The following is a 27,569-nucleotide window of genomic DNA, read 5'->3' on the forward strand; positions in this document are numbered from 1 at the left end:
GAGTGTTAGCGTGCTAGGATACTACAGGCTGTGCTGCAGCAGTGTTGTAATATCTAGAAGGTTTTTACATAGCTTGAAGTGAAGCTTGTGTAATAATTTACAAGTAGAAAGATCACATTCTTCTCAGTATTTACTTTGATTCAAAATAAGGATGAGAAACGAGAGACATGAATGAATACAACAAAACTGTATTGAGCACTTACTGTTGTGCTGTGTAAACCACACAGAATTGTTTTTATCCGTGGTTGTATCAATGTGGGCAAAGTTGCAAAATGCTTGTACCTGTGAATACATTTTCTTAATGTAAAAATCATTTACATTATTGTATGAACATTCATGATAAAAAAGGTACATCAAATGCTTGTAAATAAATAAAAAAAAACATTATGAGTTTCTAATAGTGTATTTAAGTTACTAGTTTTTATTTCAAGTTGACTCCTTGTTGCATTGGGAAAACTGTGTTTTCTTCTTTAACATGCATCTGGAAATTCCTATAATTGTTTTCAAGCACGTGGAAATATCAGGCTTTTTGCTTTAGTTCACTTTTTTTCTTGTAATTTGAAATATTTTTTTAATCTAAAATCTTGGGGAAAACATATTTCACCTAATGATTGAGAGGGAATCAACAACATTATGAGATGGAGGATAGTGTAAAATTGCTGGTGTTTTAGAGAAGAACTTGTTCAGTTTAACTGTATTTGAAAAGTAATTTTTAATTCTGAAAGGCTGCAGAAATCTTCAAAATTCAGTAGTTCTTCAGTAAAATAAAATTTGAAAGTGTGTCCATGAAAATTAATTAGAAAATGATGCTTTGTCTTCCTACAGCTGGCCTCAGGGTGTTTTTAAAATTTAAAATTAAGTTCTAAATATAACTGACTTCTGTAATTTTTAATTGATGTCAGTTTAATATATTCTCATAGAGCTTTGCTTTAAAAAATGTTATGCAAACATAGGCACAATAGCGCTGCATCACAACTAGTTCTGTTTATACGGTATTTATTCGTGGAAATGCGAAGGGTCTTCCAGAATTTCATAACTCATGACTGCTGAATTGAGTGGCAGACATGCGCTTGGGTCATGAACTAATGCTGTGCTTTGTTCTTAGGCACAGATCTTGCTAAATGAGATGGAGTTGTAGTAGTAGGTTTTCTATGTTTGGCAGTTAGTATTGGTTACTGATCCTCTCTCTATAGCTTACAGTCCCAAAGTACTTCATTGCTGGTGTTCTTGTGAGGATGCTGTTTTTTTTTGTTTTGTTTGTTTTTCATAGTTTTTAGGTGAGGAAACCAAGCCATGTAAAGCCTAACAAATAGACAAAGAGATTTGTCCATTGTTTTTACCAGGCCTAGGGAAAATTGGGAATATTTTCTGCCTATGGGAAAGCTGTCTCTGGACTGATTATACCAGTGATTTTAACTGATTTTATCTGTGTATGGTAACAGATGCCACAGACAGAATTTCTGAAGCTCTGTTAATAATGTAAATGTAAAAATACTTCTTAAAAATAGCAGCTACTTCGTAGGGTGTGGCAGAGAGCATTGAAAGGGTAAAGGTGACAAAACTCAAGACATTTGACTGGGTAAGACAAAAGCTGCATGTGCTGACAAAGCAAACTAAGGAATTAATTTCAGTGTTTCCCATCGACAGACAGATGTTTAGCGATTTCCAGGAAAGCAGGGCTTCATTACATGTAACTGTTTCTTGGTAAGATCCTCATTCCACTTCAGCACTTACATAAAACAGATTAAAAGTTGATTAATTCATGACTGAGAAGCACCATCAGAAGTTGTGACAGATAGTAAGTGTACTGAAATGCACGCTGGGTGAACCTTTCTCTCTTTTGACGTACGAGAAGCTTTGAGCTCCCTTATTTCTGTACCACAGTGCACTGGTCAGGACCTGGAGGGCATCCTTTTCTAGGAGTTGAGCTGGATAAGAGAGAGTTTAGCTGCTTGAGTTCAAAGTCAGCTCCTCTGCTGACAAGAGCTATGGTGAAAAAGCCATGTAGCAGGTGTATCTGGGCCTGATTTCGTTTGGACCCTGATCCAGGCCCTCCAGCTCAGCTTTCTGCTGCCCCCTGTTCCAGTTTTACCATCTTTGCATGAGCAGCTGGACCTTGCTATTCCCCAACATGCCTGAAGGTAGGTGGGATGAATCTGATTTTTGTTGTTTGTTGCCCGAAGAGGGGACATCATATGAGTGTAGATAACTTTGGCACTCTGTCTCCGTATGGTAGCTTGTGTACCGGTCTTGTGTACAGCTCTTTAACAGTATTGCTTAATAAAGCCTCATTGTTAAACAGTGCTGCAAGAGTACCGTGGTAATAGACCCACTGCATATACATGTACAGAGGGAAATTGTAGCATAAAATGTTTGTTTGGCATTTTCCAGAGGGGCTAGAAAGAACATTCAGAAAAAGTAGGTGTGGAACTTACATTTCTTAATTTCTTTCAGCCTCCCTTAAAAATACCATACAAATTTCAGAGAGTCTTGATTAACTATTTGCATTTGAAGATCTGTGAGATTTAGAATACATTTGTATCAGTGCCCAGTATAAACTTCTGTGCTGTAGGCGATTCTTCAGTTCAGTGATTTGTTCAAGGTCACATACTAATTGTTGGCAGAGCTAAATAAAGAATCTAGGAGTATCTGCTCTAACCAATACATCATACTCATTACCGGTTATTTTTCTACTGACTGGCTGATGGCTCTGGGACATCGTGTCTGGCTGACTGAGTTATTACTTTCTGGTTTGCAGAAATTCATAAACGTTGAATGCTTCAACAAATAACTACCAATCTTGAGAAATGAATGGTAAAGTATCTTTAACCTGCCCTTTCTTTATATAGAATCTCAGATTTATTGCTAACTTCATGATGATCTTTGCCAAGCTTATTTTTTCAGTGGATAAAATTATGACTTCGTGATAGATTCTAGTACTTTGGTAGTTAGACTAGTGCAGCATGGTGCTTTGAGAGCAGAACTCTGTTTTTTCAAGACAGTTCTGAGTAATGACCTGTGATACATTGGCATACTTCACAACAAAAAACACTTAGTTGTTTCTTTACAGGGAACCTGCCATGTGGGATGTGAAGTTGTAGGTATCTGATCTCTATTGGGCATGATGGTTTTATTAGAAGTTTTCTGTTTAGTGATTTTATTTATTTGCCTTTTTTATCTTTCCAATTTCTTTGAATGAACTCCTATTACAAGGAAGCCCTCTAATGTTATGTGAACATAAGGGAAATAATATTTTTATAAATATTTATGTGTAAGTAAATAATAAATTTATATTTTCTTTAGCTAATCTGAATCTAAAATGTAAAGACTCAAATTATTTTTTATCCGAACTTAGGCAGCTGAAACTCCTGGGACAGAGCAGTGCTTTGAAACAGACTTGATGCAGATTATCTCTATGCTAATGTCTCTGTTAAATGAGAAGCAGCACCTATGGAAACAAGAGCAGTTCACAGGCAGTGAGGAGAAAGACTGTCTTTATGCTTCTTTCTCTGTGTTTCTAATTAGGAAATTCACTTTCAGTAGAAACTGTGATTTACATACAAGTGCTTGTGGAAGCTGACAACTAAATTATATTACATGAATGCTGTTCAGTTCCAGGCTTTTGTGTCACAGTATTTTGTCTCTGTAATTTTTTTTCCCCTCTGTTGAATTCCTCTGTCTGGGATATTCTTGTCTTCTTCAACAGTGCCTTAAAACAGGCAGTATGCAGAGCAGTTTTGGGAAGTTAAGAGACTACTTCCCTTAAAATGGGAGAGTTTAATGAAAACTGTATAATATGCTTTTAGTAGCGCAGAAAGGAAAAAAAAAATCTGCTTTCATCCTGAAAATAAGATTTATTGACTGAAAATAAAGTTCCCTATTGGCTATCAGCCCTTAATGACATTCATAAGGAATGTTCCCTCTTTTACTGTTCAGAAAATTTCATAGGGGCTGAAACTGGGGGAGTAGAAAAATGAAAAGAGATTTGCTTTTATTCCTCTCTGCTGAGTATGGCTGTCACAATATGATTATCTTGTGTTTCTTTGTCACTGCAAGTAAGACAAAGTGACTTCCAAGCTGTTAACGGGAGATTGACATTGCAGTAGATCTTTTACAGTCAATCAGCTTTCAGTAAGAGCAAAGAAAATGAAAGTAAGAAATGGCAAAAAAAAAAATCAGGAGGAAAACCTACAATTTATGTCCATCACCAGAGGCATCTTAACTGCATGTTTGCAAGCACTAGTAAACCTCAGGAGATTGATTTTGTACAGCATTAATAGGATTAGATTCAGTTTGTCTTTGTTCTGACATTCTTTCTTGGACCTTTGTAACAGCAAAGAGGTTTCTCAGGCTTTGGTCTCAACAATTCAGAGATGGGCACATAAAGCATCTCAGGAACCTGGAATACACAATCCATGGGCAGATTGCTTACATGGGTAGTACATGTAGATCTCAAAACAGTATGACTACAAGAACTTCTAAACTCCAGTACCTGTGTCAGTTATCTGATAACTTGTTTTAAACAGGATTGTGGAATCATAAAACATCCGAGTTGGAAGGGACCCATAAGGTCCAACTGCTGACATGGAGCCAGGATATGCCAGGTAATTACATACAACTGGAAAACATACTGCTGGTGAGGCTGTGTCTGTAATACTGAATTTATATTTCAGTCCCTCAGTTTGAGAAGTGTGTTGACAGACTGGAGAGGCCAGAAATACAAAGTGTTCAGCTCGTCATGTGTGAGGAGAGGCTGAGGGAGCTGGGTTTGTTTGGGCTCAGGAAGATGAGGCGTACAGGGGATCAGGCAGTTTGCAACTGCCTGGAGAAAAGGTGTAAAGACAACGAAGTTTTTTTTACATAAAAGCAGAAAGTAAAGCAAGAATCAAGAGGTACAATATCAGGATTCATAGTGCATATTGGAGAAAAATACTTTAGTAGGAGAGTAGAAAAGTATTGTGACAGGTTGCACACAGAGGCTGGACATTTTAAAGGCTTAGCCATGCAAAGCTGATCCTAGTGAGTATTGCTTCATTCAGGGTTTCTTCTGACCAGCGTTCCTTTGATTCCTATGATTTTTAACTCCTAAAATATTAAATGAGGTGAAGAAGACAAAACTAGGAAAAAAAAAAGTAATATTCATTGTGTTCTCTTGATCATTTTCTTTTTATGTAAGAGTTTGTAGCAAGCAGAGTCCTCTCAGTGGTTGTGTAAGAAAGAAAACAAACAAACAAACAAACAAAAAAAAGAGGAAAAAGTGTTAAAAAGGGAATTACACCACATGTGTAGGTTCTCTTTACATCTTTTTTTTTTTTTTTTTTTTTTTTTTTTTTTTTTTTACAGAAATTGGAGTGCTTTCGTGGCAAGATATTTACTAAGCCAGTGTCATAATTTCCTTGTCCTTGGCTTTACAGAATAAGTCACATTGTATTAATCTAAAATTTGAAAAAGGTACTGCTTATCTTGGATTTTAGGTCTCTCTTATTGGTTGAAAAATTCATTGGTTCAGTAGATCTCAACCATTGCTGCAGGTCTTCTCTCTACAAATAGCTTGTAGACCAGTGAGAAAGTGAGGTGAAATTGTAACCTGAATTTATCTCAACATTGCAGAACCAGAGGTGATGTACATTGAACTGAGCAGACAAAACTTCACTCTATTCTTGACCGCCTGTATAGAAAATATCTTAAGTCCTGCAATAGAGAAATTAGCCAGGCATTCTTATCAATGGACATTCATTTTTATCCACATTAGAGACCTAGCTTTAGCAGACAAGAAGATATGTTGGGTTCTTTTAACCTCTGAAGCCAGCCTTAGGATGCTAATCTGTAACTTGCTAATGGCCCTTTTAATTAGACATCCCTGTTACTGGCTCACCAACTGTGCAACTTAGATGCTACTTGTTAAACAAAAGTAAAAGGCTAGAATGCAAATTAGTCCCTATATTTTTAATGAGTTATCTATATTCACCAATTGAGGCTTGTCTTAAACCAACCTGCACATACATCAAAAGAGAATCATTGTAATGCAATTTCCACAGTGAATAAATACAATATTATAAGGTGGATCTATTTTCTAGATGTGGTTTACTGTATTTTATTGCTCTGAAGTAACTGAAAAAACAGGATTTCGTCATTCTTTCTTGCAAGTGAAGCAAGACTATGATCTGATATACATCCTTTTGTGGGGACAAATACAATGTCAAACTCCCTCGACCTGCACCTCCACCTCTGCTGTCTGCTAAGGTAACACTCAGTGCTTGCATCTGAATTACAGATTCATTGGTTAAATGATCCAGGCTAACTGAAAATCTAGTTTCTCCCATGTGTGAAGAGAAAATGGAAGCATGTCATCTGTGTTAGCCTCATCATAAATTTGATTTTGCAATTGGATTGCTGTAGGTTTGACAGACAGCCTTTTTTCTCATTAATTTAAACAGTATAATCATACCCAAAAATTTGGAGAACAAAAACGGGAATATTTCTTTAAAAATTCCAGTTGTGTATTCAATTTGACATTCTTCAAATCTGTGTTTAGCACTTAACAGTAACACTAATTTCTGAAATACTATGTTCATTTTTATATGGTCTTTGGGTTGCAAGAAGTCATAGCTCTAACTGGAACATTATTTACTGGGTCACAAGCGTAAAAGTTAATGTACCAGAGCTTCTATCTTTCTCTTTCTCTGGATGGATTGTAACTGTAATGAACCTTAACTGATTTCTATTCATCTGGCTTTTAACTGCTGAGATTTGCAAAGAGAATTAAAAATAAGACCCTTTATGTTGTCCTCTTTTCTTCTTTCATTTTACTTAATAATTTGAATCACACATTCCTGTTTTACCAGATCTTCAGGGCATGAACGATAATTTCAATAACCTCCAAACTGACATCACATTGGAGTGCAATGTAAAGAAAAGAAGGGGAAAAAAAAAGAACCAACACGTCATGGTGTATTAAGGATCATAACAGGTGTCTTAAAACCATCACTGCTTTTAGTAGTTCAATATTGCCAGCTACCTAAACAAGAAAAACAGAAAATAATTAGTAAATAATTAGTAATTTAAATGAGTGGATTAAAACTGAACATTAGTAACTGATATAAATTTGTAGTTGCATGGAAAGCTCCACTTGATTTACTGAAGCAGTTTAGTTTTGCATATAAACACAAATGAATTTCTGAGGGTGTGCCCTAAAGTTATTTATTCCTCAGTGGGCTGTACTGCTGATCCTTTCCCAGATGACAGTGGGAGAACTTGTATGTCCTGCTCTCCAAATAAAAAAACCTGCTGTAGGACAGCATTAGAGAATTGTCAATAGTTGGATGTCTTAGTCTGTCTTCGCATTTGGTACTGTCTTTATGAAATTCCTGTGTGTAAGCAGCTTTGAATTGTAGTTTCTGAGTTAGGTCAAGTGTAAAGTGACACTGTAATGAGGTAAAAAGGGTGGTGTTTAGAGCAGATATATTTTGGGAACAACTCCAGAGTGATAACACTGAATTACATGTAAATAAAACAAACTTCATTTTAGGTTATTACGGTTATATAGGTTGAAAAGAACACCAAGAGCTGGTCCTTATTTTGGGCTATCTTGGTCCCAGAAGATTAAGGTAGCTATTGCACAAGCAAATTGTCTGTATGCGGTGCCAGTCCTCATGGTAATTCTGTGTGCTGCCATAGTTCAAGTCATATGTTAGGAAAAAAATGATGTTAGTATAGATTTAAAAATAATTTATCTTGAATACTCTCAAAATAGCAGAATGCTTGGCAGAGATGGTTTTCTTCCTCTCTCAAGAAAATAACACACACTGAAGCATTCCAAAAATTCATTCGAGCAGTCAGCAGTCTTATTTTTGAGCCAGTTCCTGACTAGCACAGATAGCTTTATGTGCAATATATACAATAAACTAACATAGATTTCTTTTTGAAATTGATGTCCTTATGACTGACTTTTTTTTATTGGCATAATTCTTTTCAGACACCTTACTTGAGTAGTTTTCCTGGTTTTGTTGTGTGCAGTACTTGTTCTGTTTTATCTGGGCATGATACTTGACTTTTAAGAATTCTGCACAAGTATATGCAAATACATTTTCTTATATGGGCAATAGGAAAGTCAAATGAGCAATTTTAATCTGGAATTAATGAAATGATTTATGCCTAGGAGTGTTTAATAATTGAGAGACTCATGTATTAGCAGTAGTTTTTTCCTCATTTTCTGATATATTTAGACTTTCTCAAAGGACTTCAGTCCATCATTTTGAAGATCCACATACTGTGAACTAACTAGAACAACTGAACTAAACCCGCTATGATCTTCATAAAAGAAACAGGATGGGAAGCAGCTTGTGTCAGCCTTCATTCATACTTTCTATTCCAAGTTTGGACACAGAGATGAACTCTTCCGTGTCCCTGAAGACTAGCAGGTTTGGGTAATTTCAGAGTGGATGAATGTGGAACACAGCTTCTGTATGTTCTGGTTAGCATCTCTGTATATGGGCTTTAGTTACTATTACTGCACTAATTCTGTGTATCTTTTCTTGGTAGTGTGTCTGGATTTCTTAGTATTTTTATTTACCACACTGCATTATTAGTCTCAAGTACTGCCTTTTGATGAATGCTGTAACACTGAACTGTTGTTGCAATGTTACCTTTCTGGCAAAAGAAAAGAAAGGAGAGCTGGTGGGCAATATTGAACAAATTCTGAGGCACTTCTCACATTCTCAAGCTTATAATCCTCTCTCCTGCTCACTCCTATAACAAAGTCAAAGCTCCAGTTTTTCCAGAATGTTTGCAGGAGACAAGTGTTGGAATAAAACGTAGATGTTCCAAAATAGCTAATTACCAATTTGCATGTTTAGATATCCTGAGATAAATTGATTATCATAAGCGTTTCACCTGTTTGCAAAGTTGTGTCACAGCAGCAAAAGTAAAATAGAAGCTGGTGAATGCATCTCATCAAGTGTGGTAAGCAGAATGCAATATATTTTAGCTCTTTTAAGTCCCTCACTGATTAAAGCTGGGAGTTTCAAGGAAAGGTTTGATCTGTATATCAAGGAAATAAAAACTCTGCCAGATTTGTAACACTGTTAAATAGGTACAGGTCAGTCAATGTCAGTGGATATTTGTTTATTCTCTCCGAGTCTGTGAATCGTTATCTGTTCAAAACAACTCATCCTTTCTTCTAAATAACTTCATTCTCTGCTTAAAAGCTGAGCAGATGCCCGTGCTTGTTACTGGGATGTTAAGACTAAACACAGCAGAGCTGCTGATTTTGAACTGATTGCTAGGACACATAAACACTCACAGAAGTGGTGAGCATTATCAGTTGTAAATATTTTTTTTTTCTATATAAGCACAAAGGTGCATTTCAAAGTAATGTGGATGTTACACATCTGCTGTAGCAGTAAGGGTGACAAAAATAGACAGCATTGAAACAACTTGTGGAGGAAAACTGACGTGTGAAAACATGTTTACTGTGATGCTCTGTGCTCGGCTAGACTGGAAAGGGAACACAGAAATAAGAAAGGTAAATTACATAATTTTAATTGAGTTCTCAGATTGTAGGTTTGACCTGTAGAACATTTGTAGCTCTCATCCACACTGTTCAGTCACTGTTGAACAGTATTCATGGCTGAATAGTAATGCTGAACATGCATTTTCAATACACATGAAACATGCTTATATTTTTCATCAGGGAATGACAAAACCAAGGTCACTGCAGGATTTGAAATCACATTGGTGGCAGGGAATAAAAGGCTGCCTGTAATTGCAGAGAGCCATAGTGTAGCCAGTGCTATTTCCCTTTGTATTGCTGAATTTGGAGCAGGCCTTTCTCACAGGAGTGCTTGGTCTCTCAATGAAAGAACATTCAGTGATATTAACCTTGGGTGCCTGAGAGCAGCCGCCACAGGGAGAGCTCCTAGCAAGGTTTATGAATTCTGATCTCTAAAACCCAACCTGAATCGTGACATTCTCTTAAGGACAATATAATCGTGTATTATCAAAAACACAAAAAAGGTTTTAATTGTATGAACAAACAGCACAAAACTTTCATCAGAATTATAAAAATTATCAAGATAACACCAGCAGTGTATTTTTAAAAGAAAGTGTCTTCAACATGCCTTTTGTCTTTGATTCCATTACATTTACTGTACTGTCATATTATCCTTCTAACTGGCATAATGTTACTTTCTGTCATACCAGGAATGCATTACATTGAAAATACTACATTGAAAATACAAATGGTGGTTGTTTATTCTATCTTGTTCCTTTCTTATTCAGTGATGTCCGTACGGTTTGAAAGTTTAGAACATACACCTTTTAATTCATTATGTTTTGCAGTTGGATCTTGACTTAGGGATGGAGTAAAGCTGTGCAAATATGGGGGAGATGCAGACACTGCAATTAACAGTTTTTCTCCCTAACCGTGGCAACATTCCTGTTAAATGATTTGTTATGTCTTTAATTACTGGATTATATCTGAAATCAAGTATTCAACTTTGCATATTTCAAATTTGTTCGAATTATAGTCACATCATTATGTTCAAATCACAGTACCCAAAATGTGGTTTTGCTACAGGATAATTAACCAATGACTTTGAAATATGCAAGCGGGGAGTCTCATTTAGGTAGACAGCACAAGAAATAAGAGGAGCTAGTGATGCATTCCGTTGCATTCTTATCTTTTGAAAACAAAGCTTCAATTTGCTTTGTTCTTGATTGCATTATTCCATGACAGATTTTGTGATCTATGGTTATCTTACATTGCTGCAACATTGAAACTCTTCACCCTTTAACATGTGCTCCTGAACTAATTACTTTGAAGTTTCCAAAGGAATTACTCCAGTGAAAAATAAATAGAACTAGCAAGACAAGCTCAATGATATGAGCAGTAAAAATAATGAGTCGTGTGTACTGTGATTCTTGCAATATTCCATTTTTAAAAAATATTTTTCTCCTTTACACTCACTGGCTTTGCTTTGCTGCTGAGCAACTTACTGGCAATATTGCCAGACATTTACTTCAGACGTGACACTGTTTGCCTCAAACATCCACATTACAAAGGGAAGCTTGCCTACTCACATGAGCCTCAGACATGAATCAGCTGTTTCATTGTCTACTCTGTCTTCCTTTTCAATCCTTACTTAATTGGAATGGTCATTTATCTATTGGAATTGTTTTTATACCACTGCTTTTTCTCTCTGTTCACCCTTGCTTAACTCAACAGGAATATGCAAGATGGCACATTAATTCTCATAATTAAAAATAGGAAAAAAAAAACATTTGGACAATTTTCCCCATTCCTGATGTGAACACTCATTTGGAGTGTGCTTAGGTAAATCTATACATTAAATTGTAAGGTTATATTTTATTTAATGTATTATAAACGATTGCTGATTCATATAGAAAAGGGGATTGGCAAGGGAAAGTTAATCTATGTATCTACCTATTGCCTAAAGACTGTTAATGTCAGTGTGAAGTTTTGCAAGATGATTGTTACAATAATACAAATATTACAACAGTATTTTTCACTAGTGGATGGATTAGGTCATATAATGGTAGGTATGGATTAGCCTTCTTATTGAATTTTGTTATGCATAATATATACTTGATAAGTGCTTGAAGGTGCTTGAAAGATACACAGACTGCATTGCTTTTGTAATCTAGAAAAGATTTTTATTTTGGTGTAAATGTAGTTGCACAAATGATAAGGAAAGCATTCTATTAAACCCTACAGAGAGCTCAGGCACAGTCTTCATTAAAGTGGTACAAAGACCACACCATCTGCTACAACTAGTCCCAGCTCTCACTGGGTTTGTTTGCTCAGTAGTTCCTGCTGGTTGAAGCCACCTGTTCACTTAATTAGAAACACTTTCTTAAAATACTGCCTACTACAAGCACTATGTCTCTCAAGAGGTGGAAATCTAAGTCAAAGAAGCAAGTTGTAAGTAAGGAGAAACTTTGTTTTTATCTAAAGTTGGGAAACTGAATAAATGAAAGGAGGAAATAAAGTATCACTTCCAGAAAATGCCTCACCAAGTTTTGTTTCACTGCAGATAGAGAAGATGTATTTACCTCTTTTTTTTCAGCAGTATTAGCTTTATTCGGTCCTGCTGAACTGAAGCAAGACAGTTTTGCGTTTCACTAGTATGCAGAAGAGAAAGTTCTGACCTTACAGGCATAAAATTAAAAGTAAAATAAGAGCAAGTACTGATCTTATTGTCATCCTAAATCAGGATCTAAAATGAAAGCAGAAATAGTATTTGAAAAGTGCATGTAGCAGAATGGAAATGAAGATTATAATGTGATTTAAAAGTTCCTTGCCTATCAAAATACAAACTTTCAGGCAGCCTACAGTACAGAAAGAAAACATTCCTCATTAATATTAATATTAACTTGCTAGTACGCAAAATAAGTCTACATGAATTCTGAATTACACCTACATTTTGATCTTTCTGGAAAAGTTATACCTGGTTTTCTTTTCTGCTGGTAAACTGCCTGAAAGCAAATAATACAAGTAATGTGTCCACCTGTTCTACTGTGAGAACTCTCATCTATTTGGGTCCCACCTAAAAAGGAAGGGGAATTTAGGAACATGGAAACTTCTGGAAAGGTAAATTTTTCAAAAAGTGTTCTTCAGAGTTGTTTTGTGTAAATGTGATCACTTTATATTAAGAAATGCTGATTTTTTTTAACTGCTGAAATAAGTTCTGAAGTGTTGGACCTGCAGAGTATCCCTGTGAAACTTCATTGCTTGCTTTTATGCTAGAAATCATAATGAATTGGTTAATTACTTAATGGGACTTGAAGATAATAAACCTTCCCTAAGTGTTTAATATTAATTATGACTATTATCATTATTAAGTATTACTCATTTACTGCAAAAGGGACTGGATTGTGGCTGCCAGTACAGAAGATATTGCAGAATTCACAGTATCTCTTAATTTTGTCCTCTGTTTAACTCAGGGCGGTTTCTGACTGTGATGAGGGATAAAGAATTGAATCACATAAGTGAATTATTCCCTATTGGAAACTCAACAGCATATATAATACTCTATGACCGGTCTTATTTCTTTCTCCCTCTAATCTCTCCTGGTACTGTACTCTCATGATGTTGCTGTCTTGAATAATTTCTTGCCTTCTGTAATTACCTATCCTATTATACCCAGTTTCCTTTCCAGTCATGCTGTAGTTATTATTCTCACTGTCGTTATTATTCTCTTTAACCCTAGAAACTCCCTTTGGGGTCTGTGGTAATTTTGGCAGTTTTGAAACTGTATATTCTTCACTTTCTGATTTCACTAGTAAATCAGATGTCAGTGAAATTCAGTGTGACAGGTTAAGCAGAGATAGATCACCAATTATGCTTTGTGTTTCTGAACTGTGGGTTTCTATTTCCCTGGGCTGCATGTGTATAGTTCTCTTTCTTTTGGACATAATCCATTTATCGAAACATAATGTGACATAACAAGTGTGGCCATTTTCACAGATGCAGATGAGGAAGGATGTGGGCCCTGTCTCTTCAGTGACTCAAGGACGTAGTCTAATCCATTAACATACTGTGAATTGACATCAATATAACCAGTCCAATCCATTAACATACTGTGAATTTACGTCAATATAACCAGTCATTTCTGTGACCTCTGTCTTTCAAATCTTCAGTTCCTAGAACAAAGATCAGAAAATGGACTTTGCATATTCAAGTTCACCTTTTGCCACAGTGCATTCAGATGTGGATTGCGCTCTTCTAGAGATCCAGAGAAGAGCGCAATCCCTTAACTGTTAAGGGAGGTTAGAATACAGAAGCTCATGACTGTGGGATCTGAGGTGTAAGAAAGGGAGTGCAGTAAACACTTAGAGAAATTGTGTTTTTCTAGGATACAGATGTTTTTCTGTTTGCATTATGAGAGAGGCTGTTACAGGTTTGACTACTAATTTTAGTAGTATTTCTTTTTTCACCTCTGATTTTGTTATGTGGGGGATAAATTCAAAAAGACTAACTTCTATAACAGAAGAATCAGACGTTGAGTAATGTCCAAAGCTTGACATTTTGCTTGACATTTTTCCCCCCCAACCGATTTAGTTGGTTATTTGAGAAGTTCTATCATTGACAAATACTTTTAGTCATATATACTATACCGGCATATTGACAAGTACATTTTGCACATAACATACATTGAAGCTTACATGTGGAAAAAAGGTTTGGAATATGATTCAGTAGTTTAATTTGATCCAGTTCAGCAAAGCCCAATGCTTTGATTCTCCAGCCTACTTAACACAGGTTGCTCCCTGAATCTGCTCAGTGCTCCCTTTCAACTGTCCATATCAGATGTTAAGGGGATGCTTGACGCTGCAATATATTGCTGTCTACACTACAGCTTTGTCACAAATGATTATTTTTAAAATACAACATTACCTACTGATGGCAAGATTTTTAATCGTCATAATTGTTTGTCCTTGCAGAGTCAGATGAAATGTTCAATAGCACTCTGAAAATCTGGACAACCGCTCTGAAAAGATATTAATGAAATCTGGTGGTGGTATTATCTGGCATTTAATATAATCATTCCTTTTAATGTTTTTCTTACATAAATGTGGTGGTTTATTTTTTTTCCTTTCTGCTGTCTTCTGAAAAGAAGAAAGAGAAAAGGGATATATCTGAACTTTTACATATGCTTTTATAAATGCCACAGATACCTCACTGGGAAAATATCAGAATTCTTTTTAACTACCATAAAATGTGGACAGATTCTAAGGAAGAGGTAAATGAACCTGAATGAAATTATTTCTGTGTATGTCAAGTTGGTATAGCAATTGCCATGGTAAACAAACATTGTACGTAAATACTTAAATAGTTGTATATTTAGCATGGTAGCAAGCTGTTATCCAAGATTTAGACATTGATAAACAAGACCATGTAGAGAATCTTGGTGTTTTCAAATGTCTATATATCTATTCAATTAACAAACTTAAATTAAATAAAACCTAATTGTTTCAGCCTTGAACTGGAGACTGGAGAAGCAGGTAAAAGAGAAGGAATAACAAAAAGCATCACAGGAAGTTGACTCCATCATCACAATATAATCTGTTCCTGAAATGTTAGTTATTAAAATGGAAAATAAAAATCATTGTGGTCACAAACACAAATCTAAATGTTTTGGAGGCAAGTTAAATATTTCAATACAAATCATTATAGCCTTTTCAAAACAGTAGATGCAGACTGTTCTTGTTAGCCCTACAGAAATGTAAGTGCACTTCTGCTCTGGCTGGGGGAAGGGCCGTGTTCCAGTTCAAGGTGGAAGGCTGGTGTCAGATTTACTCAAAACAGAATGAATTTGGCACCTAAAAAAAAAAGAAAAAGACACATCATAACATTTTAAAACAGCAGACTTTGAAGTTATTCATGAACGTTGGTGTTCTTGTATTCAGTGTTGAAATCTGGTACTTGAGTTCCAAGACCATCAAGCAATTCTGGTGTTTTGTTTGCATCTTTTGATTCCGACTCTGCTTAGCTGCTCAGAGATCTTTTCCTCTTGCCTTTAACTCCTGTCTCTCCAGGCTTATCCTAAGGCAGTTTTTGTACCTCATCACTTCTTACTTTCAGCAATGGTATAATACAGAGTGATACATGTTACCAGCTTGTTAAAATTTAAAACAATATCCCGCTTTTGCTATCGGCAGACTTGCTTTTAGTAGCCCCAGCTAGGTAGTCACATGCCTTTATGGCAAGGTGGTCACCAGTGGTTGTGCAGGTGTCTGTTGTATCCTAATGCTGTATTAAGGATTTAAATGCACACTAGGAATGTATGTAGTGTCCTTCTGATTAAACAATCTAATAATTAACAATCATTCTTACTGTATTACTATCATCAGCACTACATTTTGTAGTTCTTACATATGGTCACTCATAGAAACCATCATCTGGCTTCTGTGTCTGGTGAAACAGGAAAAGAATGAACTTGGGATTGCACCCAGTCTCCTCAAGGAGTTTAAACATTTGTATTTTGTTCACAGTGAGGTTTAATACAGAAGGATCTGTGACTGTTGACCGAAACAAAATGTAAAGCTTGTTCTAAGCAGGAAGGTAGCTGAAGCTTTCTGGAAGTCTTGTTTCCTTGATGTGGCTTTGGTGCCTCAGCAGCACAGTGTGGGGGGCAGGCTGGAGCCTGTGCTGGTGGGACACACAGTATCTAAAATTGGTAACGCTTTCCATTCTAGATTAAATTTGTCTCAGGTTTTGATCTCCTACCATCTTCCATGCTGAGCATCCCTTATGGAAGGTCAGTAGTTCTGGAATACTCACTTAGTTTTACAAGTTCAGAAGGCTCTTGGAGCTTACAAATCTTTGATAAGATCAGCTACTTTACAGTAGTAGAGGAAAAAATTAAGGAGAAAAATAATGCATTATTCTAAAATGCTCTGAAATGTATCCAAGGTTTGAATAGCATGACAACATTGTGCCCTGAGTTACCGTTGCCATGTATTCCCATGTACTAACTTCCCTCTAACGTATTGTCATTTCTTGAGAACGTGATCTTAACCTTTCTAGTTTGTATTTTACGCCTGTTCCCATTTCCCTGAATTGTTGTCCTTGTAGTCCAGAGAATCTTCAGAAGTTAAAATGATTTTGTCTGTTCTGTTTTAGCCTATATAGATCACAACTGGGTTTCATCTGCTGTCACACTGTCACTATATTTGTTACCTTCCCAGGGAAAGGCTTACACTTATTGCCTGTCATGACAAACCTAAATAACATTGTACAATGTAGACATCCTAGCAGCTCTGCTTATTATGTTTTAACAGAGAATAGATGATTACTAGCTTGAACCCTTTCAACAGTTCAAGTGGTTTGTTTTACTTATACCACTCATTTTTCTGTCTTTGAGATCGCTCCCAATTCAAGACAAAATTTAATCTTTCTTCTATCTGTCCTCTCACAGACAACTTAGGTTCCCTAGAATACTTTGCAAGGAATTTTGCCAAAAACTTGGTAAACACAAATGCCACCAAAAGCTACCTTTGTGTACTAAGCACTACATCTGGTGAATGGCTTGGGAAAATAAATAAATTGTGGCTAAATAACAATAAACTAATTAATTACTGTTTGTGTTTTCTTGCTAGGACATAAACTCATTTAGAGCTGCCATTACTTGTTGGGTAAATATATTCTGAGAATAATAAATGTATAAGATTATTCACTGTTCAGAGTAAGTACATGATTAGTAGTTGTCAGAATGCGTATTCTTGACAACAATAGGGCCTAACAGCTGCTTTGCTGCGCTGTGCCAGCACTTGCTCAGGAGCTCCTCAGTTCATGGACCAGTGAAGCAATAGACAATAACAATTCCCTTGCTGCCATTAAATTCTGCAGAGTCACTGTGGATGCCAGGCGTCACTGACATGTGAAATGCTAATAGTTCTTTGGCAGACTTAAAAAAAAAAAAAAAAAAAAAAAAAAGGAAAAAAAAAAAAAAAACATGAAAATCCAGTAAACAGTAATTGCATGCTGAGAGGGATGTTCCAGTGCAAATCAAAACTGCAATGAAATTAAATAATGTGTAAAGCTGTTTTCACTGAGAGGCATGTGGAGCACTCTCCATCTATTAGGCTTTTTAATATGTGATTCAGAGCTATATATGTACCTGCGTTTGTACTTCTAGAATTCTCTGTGTGGCCTTTATAATCGTGTGTATCAGTTGATACAGAATTTCAGAATTCTGTGGGAAGTGTTCGATGGACAGGCTTTTCTGAACCATATTGCTCAGTTTTAGGAATAGTTGCCAGTTCAAGAAGAAGCATCTACAGCTATTAAAAGTAGTCTCAGGAGAGAGGTTTGTTACCTTGACTAGTAGTATGAGAACTATGAAGATTAGAGAACGTTCCCTCATACTTTATTTCTCTGAAGTCTGCCTGTCACTTACCAGAGCACAAGAGCAAGAACAGCTGATAGCTGCAAAGGAATCAGCATTCTCATCAAGCATGCTTTCCACAAGCTGTAACATAGTTGAATAGATGAAGTGCTAACAGGTTTTTGTATTTTGTAGTGATTCTGTATTTGGGCTGCTTTTAGTACCTAGCGATGGTATTGGTTCTCCTTGAATTTCTGTCAGACATTTCTTTATTGAGAGAAATGGGGAAACAATGATTAAGCTTTCTTTTGTTTTTATGACTTCTGATTTTGTCCATAAAAATAATACAAAGGAGTGAAAACAACTTGAAGGTGCTTCACAACCCCAAACTTATGCCAAAGAAGGTTTTGGTGTTTCATTTGATGAAGGAGGTAAGTTGGACAGAAAAAGACAAAGTGCAGTTAAAACTTGAACTTACAACCAGTGTTTTAGGGTTTTGGCCTAATAATTTGAAGATCTGCAGTTACACTATTCAGTTTTTCTTTCAGTAGTTTACCAAAACCTGTGTATTCTGTATTCCAGATTTAGTAATGAAGCTGTGTTAGAATGGTCTAACTGCTTTGCTAAGTAATAACATACTTCAATGTATTGAAAGTCGGTATAACTTGTTGCACTGAGTCTGAAATCTGTGGTTTTTATTATTTTTATATTATATATATTTATATTTTTGTATTTTTATAACTTTATTTTAAGGTGGGAAAAACCTTCTGAAGTTCTGATAGTGCAGGTCTAAAAACTTTTAAAAGTGCAGGTCTTTAAAACTGTTAAAAATTATTTTTAATTTTTAAAAATTAAAAAAAAAAATTTAAAAATGATGTCTGCTAAATTTCACCTTGAAGAAATTTTACAGTTGTTAAATATTAACAAATCTGAAAATAAAAATGTTAATGATTATACTTCCACCCTATTTTATGGAATTAATCTAAATATTCTTTGATTTGTAGAGTCTCACAAGGAACTGTTAGCATATCTTAGGGTTGCAAAGGCCATGCCACTGATTTCCCAACAGCTTCCTTTACTCTTTGCTGTTAGCTCGTGTCAGTAACTTAATTTTTTGTTTAGTTATAATTACCTGAACTTATGTTATATAGCACATACATAAGTGGTATGTCAGAGTATTAATGGAAGTTGTCAATTCTAAGATTTTAATACATAATGTTTTATCATCTCTCTTCCTTTTTGTGACTTTTTCATACATCAAATTTGAGTGTCATGATTCTTAAAATACTGAATTGCTGAAGACATGCCCTGAACATAGAATACGCAGCTGCTGCTCCCAGTAACTCACCACCTTAACCCATAAAAGTTAACATCATCTGGCAAAATGAGTTCCTGTTAACCTCATGGGCAATCAACAGGAATTTTTATAGACAAAATATGTTCCAGAGTTAATTAGAGTTTCATCCCAAAGGAGATCAAGGTGACTCATACGCTACTAATGCATATAAAATATATATTTTCATCCAATCTACTCATTTAGGTTGATTGAGTTCAATTAATAAAGGAATTAATGATAATTTATAAAGTATGAGCCTGACAAGACCACTGTACTTAATAAATGCTTTAAATTGTACTCTTACCTTGGAAAACAATAGTGATTTCCCATATTTCTTAAGAAAACACATCTGTCTTTCTCTAAAGCACCTCAAGTTAATAAAACTTTGAAAGTGGACTTAGTAGTAAGTCAGTGCTGTATAACTAGAATTTATGAAAGGCAAAAATCAATAAGAAGACAAAATGTTTATGTATGTTGTGGCCAGGACAGAAATTGAGCGTACATAATTAGAGTATTGAACTCTATAGCAATGGATTGCAAATATGCAAAACCAAGCACTTTGGTTTGGAGTTTAAAAAAATGAAAGTCAGCAGGGCTGTTCAGATGTTGGGTTTTGAAACAGGTGAGTGATTCCCAAAGGAGCAGCTAGCTGTAATGGTCATATTAGTAACAGCAGTATGTACATTTCCTCTAGAGTATGTAAATGCATCTGGTCTTTGCAACACGTGTTGGCAAAACTGCTGCTGTTAAGATGATGAACAAGCAGTAGAGGTTGGAGAAACTGTCTGGGAGAGAAAGGGAAACAGTAGTATTATGGTGTCAATATGTCTAGCAGGGAGAGGGAAAGAAGGAAATTGTTTTCAAGGTTGGCTGGCAGGAAAACAACATCTTAGGACATTTAACTTTTCGCAAAATGAGAAGTTTGGAAAAAAAAAAAAAAAAAAAAAAAAACAGCACAAGAACAAGCAAACAGTTGTCCAAATAAGATCACACAAAACATAGATGTAGAGAGATAAAAGTGAAATGTGGATGTGATGTTTACTTTTCCAAGTCAAGGTATATGTTATAACTCCCAATTACATATTTAGTCACTTTTTGAATGTCTCTGTTTTTCCTGGTGAGCTCTTCTTTCCTCTACACATGAACTGTTGGGGCACAGGAGCATAAATTAGAGGGCCAGAAACAGAGGCAAAACTTATATTTTAAAGTGACAGAGTAGATCCAAGGAGCAGATCAGAGGTAAAATTGAGATGAGAACTTCGGTTTCCTTGTGATAAGTGTCAGGCAGTGCAATGCGGAGATACTCAAAGTAGTGCAGACATCAGAATTAATATAGCCAGCTAGTCCTAGGTTGTGACACCACTGAAAATCTGAACACTTACCCTAGAACAAATAAAGGTACTTAATCTGTGTGTTACTTCTTTCTAAAACAAAAAAATCTCTTGTTGGGAATGTATTAAAAAATGTTTTTTATTGCAAAGTAATACTGTAGATAGCAAGAGGGGAAAAAATATCATAGTCTCTGAAAATTTTGTTTTCTGTAGTGATCTGGAACAAATGTTTGCAAATTGCATTATCTTTTAATGGCATATTTACTTTACTGATACTAGAAGTAAACACTTTAATATTTGCGGTTATAGTTCCTATTGTTGCCTTTCTTTCTCCTAAGGCACTGTAAAAAAAAAAAAAGATGAAAATTAAGAAAGTATTGCTTTATGAAAAATTGCAAGTGTTTTAAATTACAAGTGTTGCTAGAGTTCGCTTGAATTATTCAGTATTTTTTAAGATTTTATGGTCTGTGTACAACTGTCTATGTTTATTTGATCTATTATTTTTATGTAGTTGTCTGACACTTCTTTATGAAAAAGAATAAAAGATGTGAAGCTGATCCGTGATGTCAAATTTTTATCACATCCAAACATTTTATGGTTCTGCATGTTTCAGATCAAAGAACGCTTGATTTAATCTAACCAAGCATAATGGTATTTTAGAGTGCATTTTACATTGAAAGATGTTTAGCAAATGAAGTGAGAAGCTTAATTGTTATTTTCTAGCAAAATATTTGTCCTCTTAAAATATTTTGGGGGGGATATTTTTGTTTTCAGAACTTGGTTTGCAGCTGAATAAGGAACTAGTAGTAAAGGGAACTAAAGGCAACTAATAACTTGGTCTGGGGAAGAGCAATAGTTACTAATGTTAATTTGAGTTTTTAACAATATGAACTAGTAAGCTGTATTTTTAACCTAAATATTTAGAGTTAGTTGTAGTAGTTATAATAGTGCTTTCAATGCCAGCTGGTAATGCCTTTATTTTGGTTGCTTATTGTAGCTTTATGTGTTATGACTGTGCAGTAGAGTCCTTAGCTTGTAACAGCTGAGGGTCTGATGCAGTAATTTTGTTTTTACACTTAAGAAGCTAATGTGGTTCTGGCAGTGAACTTGAGTATTTTTTCCTGTGCAGAGTTTTAACAAGCTTTGAAATCTTTTTATTTGCAGAAAATGTTTGCGTTACCTTGAGATTTGGGATCAGTATCTCTTGTACTCGGTATATTCTGGGAAGTGTATTGAGGGAATACAGTATCTACTGTATTAAATTACACAAACTTAGATCATACATAAATTTGGTTAAAAAATCACTGTCTTTTCTAACAGTGGTCAGGAAAGCCTTTTTGTTTTCATTGTGTTTGCTCTTTCATATTGTTTTTGGAAATATCTCACCTCTGCTGTAACTTTTGCGTGCCTTCTTGCATCTTATTCCTGTCGGTATAACAACATTCATGCAGTTTTCATTTGATATCAAAATATACAGATCCCAAATGCTTCCTCAAGAAAAACTCCTGGAGACTATAGTTCTTAGCTTATCACTGATTAAATAGTTTTTTGTTGTTGTTGTTGTTTTTTTTCATCTTATCACATACATATCACATACACATATTTCAAAAATAACTTATTTATAAAGAAAGTGTCTGAGACTGTTCAGTAAAGGGAAAATATGTCACTTTTAGATCCAATAAAGGTGTATTCTTTTGGGAGTGCAACAGAAGTGGTAAATTTACTAGATGCACCTGCAAGAAAAAACTGTCAGGAATAAGTACTCCACAGTCCTCTACTGTCCCTTGGAGAAGACAGAACTGTTTGGAGAAATGTTGAGTCAACATTGTTACTAGCAAACCTAGTATGTGCCAGTTTTCCAGTTTCTGTTACAGTACTGAAAATTCTGTTTTCTAATGTTAATGCGTGAATTGAATTCTGTCACATATGCATTATTTTTTTAAGGAAATACTTGCATTTCATATTTCTAGGGACTCTGTGGCCTGGGTGGCAGCAGAGGTGATGCAGCTGGAGGACGTATGGCGAGGGCATCTGCTCTGTGAACACATGGTGTTCATTTCCTGTCAGGGTTAACAGCTTTGTGAGGGTATCACTGCTGGCAATCAAGCAAATTTACTACTGCGAGTAAACATTTTGCTTTTAAAAGGCTACAGTGCCATATTTCCTGGAAATGTCTTACTAAAATGCCTGTGGTAGGGTAAAACAATTTATTATGTTACATGGGGACTTTCGTACTATATCTTTGATTTGTTAAATTCCATTTATGGGCTTTCAACAGATGTCTTAATTAAATCTGTCATTATTAAAGAAATTACTAGGTGTGTTAAATCTATCTCCTTTTTCAGCTTTCAAATTTTGTAGAAATAAAATAAATGACTTAATTTGGCATATGTAGATTACAGTGTATATTTTTAACAGCCAAAGTAGAAGCATTCAGGTCAGAAAGACTGTAAATAATGTTTTACAGGGAGGCATAGTAATCTAGTATCAAACTTGCTCACATAGCCCCTCAAATCCAGTTTTAAATCTCCTGGGATACTGAGACTTTGGGTTCTTCATGAGATATAATCTCAGTTTTCAGGTTGCAGTCTAGGTCATGTGTTCCCTAGTCAAGATTATTCAGTTATATTGGAAGTTCTTTTGGTTGGATTATACTTTGTCTCAATTATTTCTTTCCTACAAAATTAATAGCAAGTGAATATAAATTTCTTTATAATCACTTCTACTAAGTGGCAACAAACAAGGAAAAAAAAAGAGTAAGCAGTTCCACAGCGTGCCCTCAGTGTAATCCAGAGAAAAGCTAGGAATTCCACTCCATCTACAGAATAGCCAAAAGGTGAAGAAAAACTAAACTGCAGAAAGTGTCAGTGTTATGGACTTAAAATATTAAGATGGAGTTTCTGGAAAAGCAGATTTGATAGGGAAGTGCGAGTACAGAAAGGGAAAATGAACATGACCTCAGACAAGACATTTTAAAGATTTTATACAGGTCTCAAAACATGGTTATATCATAGTGGTATTTTTCCTTCCAGATGGGAGGGGTTATTAGGAAGAGATGGATTTATTATTACTATTTTTTTTCATTTCTCCTGACAGGACATGATCTCTCTCTCTCTCTTGAACTAGCAAGTCTAACTATAACTTACTGTCAGATTGCCAAGACCTGAAAATACTCTGCCAGGCAATTCTGCATCTTACATTTCAGATTTCTTCATGACTGATTTCACTACTCAACAGAAAAGTATCAGCATGGGAAGGAGGCTAGCCTGTTTCACATGGTGAAAAATAGTTGGAAGGCTCTGCTCTTATAGCCAAGGAAGGCAATTTGTGTTCCATCTTAGACTGCATTCTACTGGAATGCTTTCCTATGTTGCCAATGAAGTCATTATGGTAACTACTATTTTTATATAAAGCTGTGGAACCAAACATATGTATCCCTCCCACTTGGGGGAGGATCTGGTAAGTTTTGCCAGAGTCTGTATCAGCAAGGTGGTGTCAGGGCCAGGGCAGTTATATCAGCATTACGTGCAACAGAGGAAAAGATGAGAATCTAGCACCTTAGTAAGTTCAGTGTGTAGTGAAAAGATTCATAGACTGGGAAACTTAACTTGCTGCATGACACATTGTCATTTGGAGATTTATAGTAAGATGTAAAGCCAAGTAATACACCTTTAAAAAAACATGAGATAGAAGGGGGGAAACACAACCCCCTAACATTTCAAGTTGTGTAGAAGAGCAAAAACAATTTCTTTTAAACTCCAGCACTAAGGAAGATCAAATTGTGTTAAGGATAGAACAGGCTTATCTTTTCTTTATCCTGACCAAATCATTTAATAGAATCATAGAATCATAGAATATCCTGAGTTGGAAGGGACCCTTAAGGATCATCAAGTCCAACTCTTGACACCGCACAGGTCTACCCAAGTTCAGACCATGTGACTAAGTGCACAGTCCAATCTCTTCTTAAATTCAGACAGGCTTGGTGCAGTGACCACTTCCCTGGGGAGCCTGTTCCAGTGTGCAACCACCCTCGCCGTGAAGAACCCCCTCCTGATGTCAAGCCTAAACTTCCCCTGCCTCAGCTTAACTCCGTTCCCGCGGGTCCTGTCGCTGGTGTTAATGGAGAAAAGGTCTCCTGCCTCTCAACACCCCCTTACGAGGAAGTTGTAGACTGCGATGAGGTCTCCCCTTAGCCTCCTCTTCTCCAGGCTGAACAGGCCCAGTGCCCTCAGCCGTTCCTCGTACGTCTTCCCCTCCAGGCCTTTCACCATCTTCGTAGCCCTCCTCTGGACACTCTCCAACAGTTTCATGTCCTTTTTATACTGTGGTGCCCAGAACTGCACACAGTACTCGAGGTGAGGCCGCACCAGCGCAGAGTAGAGCGGGACAATCACCTCCCTTGACCTACTAGCGATGCCGTGCTTGATGCACCCCAGGACACGGTTGGCCCTCCTGGCTGCCAGGGCACACTGCTGGCTCATATTCAACTTGTTGTCTACCACGACCCCCAGATCCCTCTCTTCTAGGCTGCTCTCCAGCGTCTCGTCGCCCAGTCTGTACGTGCAGCCAGGGTTTCCCCGTCCCAGGTGCAGGACCCGGCACTTGCTCTTATTGAACTTCATGCGGTTGGCGATCGCCCAGCTCTCCAACCTATCCAGATCCCTCTGCAAGGCCTTTCCACCCTCATTCGAGGGTGGAAATAATATTCAGAATTCATAATATTCAGAATGGGAGTTGAAAATTAATGTTAAATGCTGAATACGATACATACATCCCATAAAATGTTATGGGATCTTTCAGCATCTTCCATGTAGAATATCCGTGTGCGTGTGTGTGTGTGTATACCAATATAGAACCCCTTGTGCAGATCTTGTCTCTGCTCTATGTTTTGCCACCAGCACCCATAAAATAAAGCATACAGATAATATCCTTAAAATGATGATCTTTGAGATTCACCTGCAAAACTCTTACCATTCAACACATCTTCATACCCTCTATTAGCACACTTCAGTGTTGAGCCGTGGTACTTGTACTTAGTCACTATTTAATAAATTAAGGCACATTCTTGATCTCCCCAGTGTCATGCCTGTAATTTATCTCACTAGACACACTTTCATAATACATCAAGATTTGATGGCAGCTTTTAAAATTAGAACCATTAGAATATCTTATGTTTCCCTTCATACATACCTTTTCCTGCTGCCTCATTCATTCATTCATTTTCATGTCTAAGAAAATAAATGTTCAGCTGATTTGTCATAGTCTTATCATTAAATTTGTTCGTCTGTTGTAAAATTAACTAAATGTCTTCCTGTTATCCCTACAGAAGAGTACAGAATTTCTTACATGAACTATGTTTTGGAGTTTACACTCAAGTCTGAACAACAGTTGCCGTATTATTTGTTGTTATTGCTTGTAATTTATGCTCTTCAATGTATCTGCCTTATAGAAGTGAAATGATCATCTCTGTCATTTTTTTTATAATTTTTGAGGATTATGAATGAATGTTGGTTTCTTGACAGTGGAGATAAGGGATATTGCTGTAGGTCTACATTGTTCATACAATATGCTTTCTAGGGTATCTCCATTCCTCTTCTATTGGGCATTACCGATTTATATTGTCTCAGGAGATGTCTGAAATCATCTAACATGTTTTTATTTGTGACTTAATTGCTTTCTAATTTGTCATCATTCATCAAGAGCATGCACTAAATGATGTGAGGAAAATAAGGCTAGTGAAAAAATTTCTTAGTGGACTTAGAGCCCAGATGCAGTTCAGTATTTGGGCAAGTCTGAAACTTAGATTTACTTGAAAATTACTGCTATTGATTCTCAGTAAGAAAGGTATTTTGATAAGCCAAATACTGTTACGAGAATATTTTTATGCCTCTGTTATGAGAATACTGTATAAGAATATTTTTCTGATTAGTGTCACTGAAAATAAGCTGTGATTAATTTCATTGTGAAAATAAAAGGGAAGTGCATCATTCTGATAATTCTGGGATTTTTTTGTATATAAATTTAATATAAAGCATTTCACCTAGATAAGTAACAAAGAATGTTTTCTTACAAGTCTTGCTGAGCGAAAATGATATTTTTCTGATATCTGCTACCTCTTTCACAGAATTTTTATTTTAGAGAAACATAGTTATTAACTGTAATTTTGTCCCTTCAAGACATTTATCTTGCAGGTATGACAAGATACGTTTTCCTGGGAACTCAAATCTGAATAGCTATTTTTGCCTTTTTTTTTTTTTTTTTTAAGGAGTAGAAACCTTTTTTAACCAACAATTGCAAAAAAAAGTATTATTTCTAGCATTGCCTCTGCCAGAATGTAGTAAGGAGAAAAGAGTTGGGCACAAAATCCATAATTACATGTCTAGAGATGGAATTAAAAACTAAGTATAGATTAATTCTGCAGTGTTTTAGCCATGCTATCTGTTGGGAGATCTAAAACTATCAGTCGGTTGTTGACTCTTCCTAATGAGTAGATTCAATATGTAGCATCTGTAATTCCTATAACTTCTCTTTATTATGATGATAGGTATAGAGTTGCTCACTTGCTTTTCAAACTGTATTTTGGTTAAGTGTACCATTGTAATCAGAGCACTACCTTCCATTGTTGGCTTGCCTTTCTTGGCTATGAAGTTCCTTACTAAACAGAAAATGGAAAATTATCAGTAGTTTCATAGGAAGAATTAGCTATGCAGCCATGTTTATGTAAATTTTATGGATTTAGAACAATCTCATGAAGTAAAACAAATATGTCTGATAAGAAAACTATACTAGAAAAGATTGGTGTATCTCTCGTCTTGTTGATTGCTAATACAACACTTTTATGCCCTGAATTCACATCACTGAGCTATTTTGACAGGTCCAAGATGAAATACACTACAAATATTTTTCCTTTAAGAAAGTAACTTGGAAGAAACAGATTTATTCTTTGCCTTGCTCATATACATCTCAGGCCCATCAAAAACTCCCCTTTTATCTGACTTCAAATTGTGTTGGTTGTCAGTCTCTTTATAGTAGCTTAGATAGCATTCTTGCTTGTCA

General features: G+C 35.9%; 1 long non-coding RNA gene across 5 annotated transcripts in view; it reads left to right on the top strand.

Annotated features, from left to right (window-relative positions):
* The first annotated feature begins 11,781 nt into the window (after positions 1–11,781).
* LOC137863694 (uncharacterized) overlaps positions 11,782–27,569 on the top strand; it is a 264,783-nt gene continuing 248,995 nt past the window's right edge. For 2 of the 5 annotated variants that reach the window (XR_011101044.1, XR_011101047.1), the window contains exon 1: positions 11,783–11,941. This is a non-coding gene — a long non-coding RNA (uncharacterized lncRNA). Of the gene's footprint in view, positions 11,942–11,987; positions 12,611–27,569 lie in introns of those variants that run through there. The other 3 variants (XR_011101045.1, XR_011101046.1, XR_011101048.1) reach the window with 3 other exon arrangements.

This window comes from Anas acuta, chromosome 13 (genome assembly GCF_963932015.1).
Source record: "Anas acuta chromosome 13, bAnaAcu1.1, whole genome shotgun sequence".
NCBI lineage: Eukaryota > Metazoa > Chordata > Aves > Anseriformes > Anatidae > Anas > Anas acuta.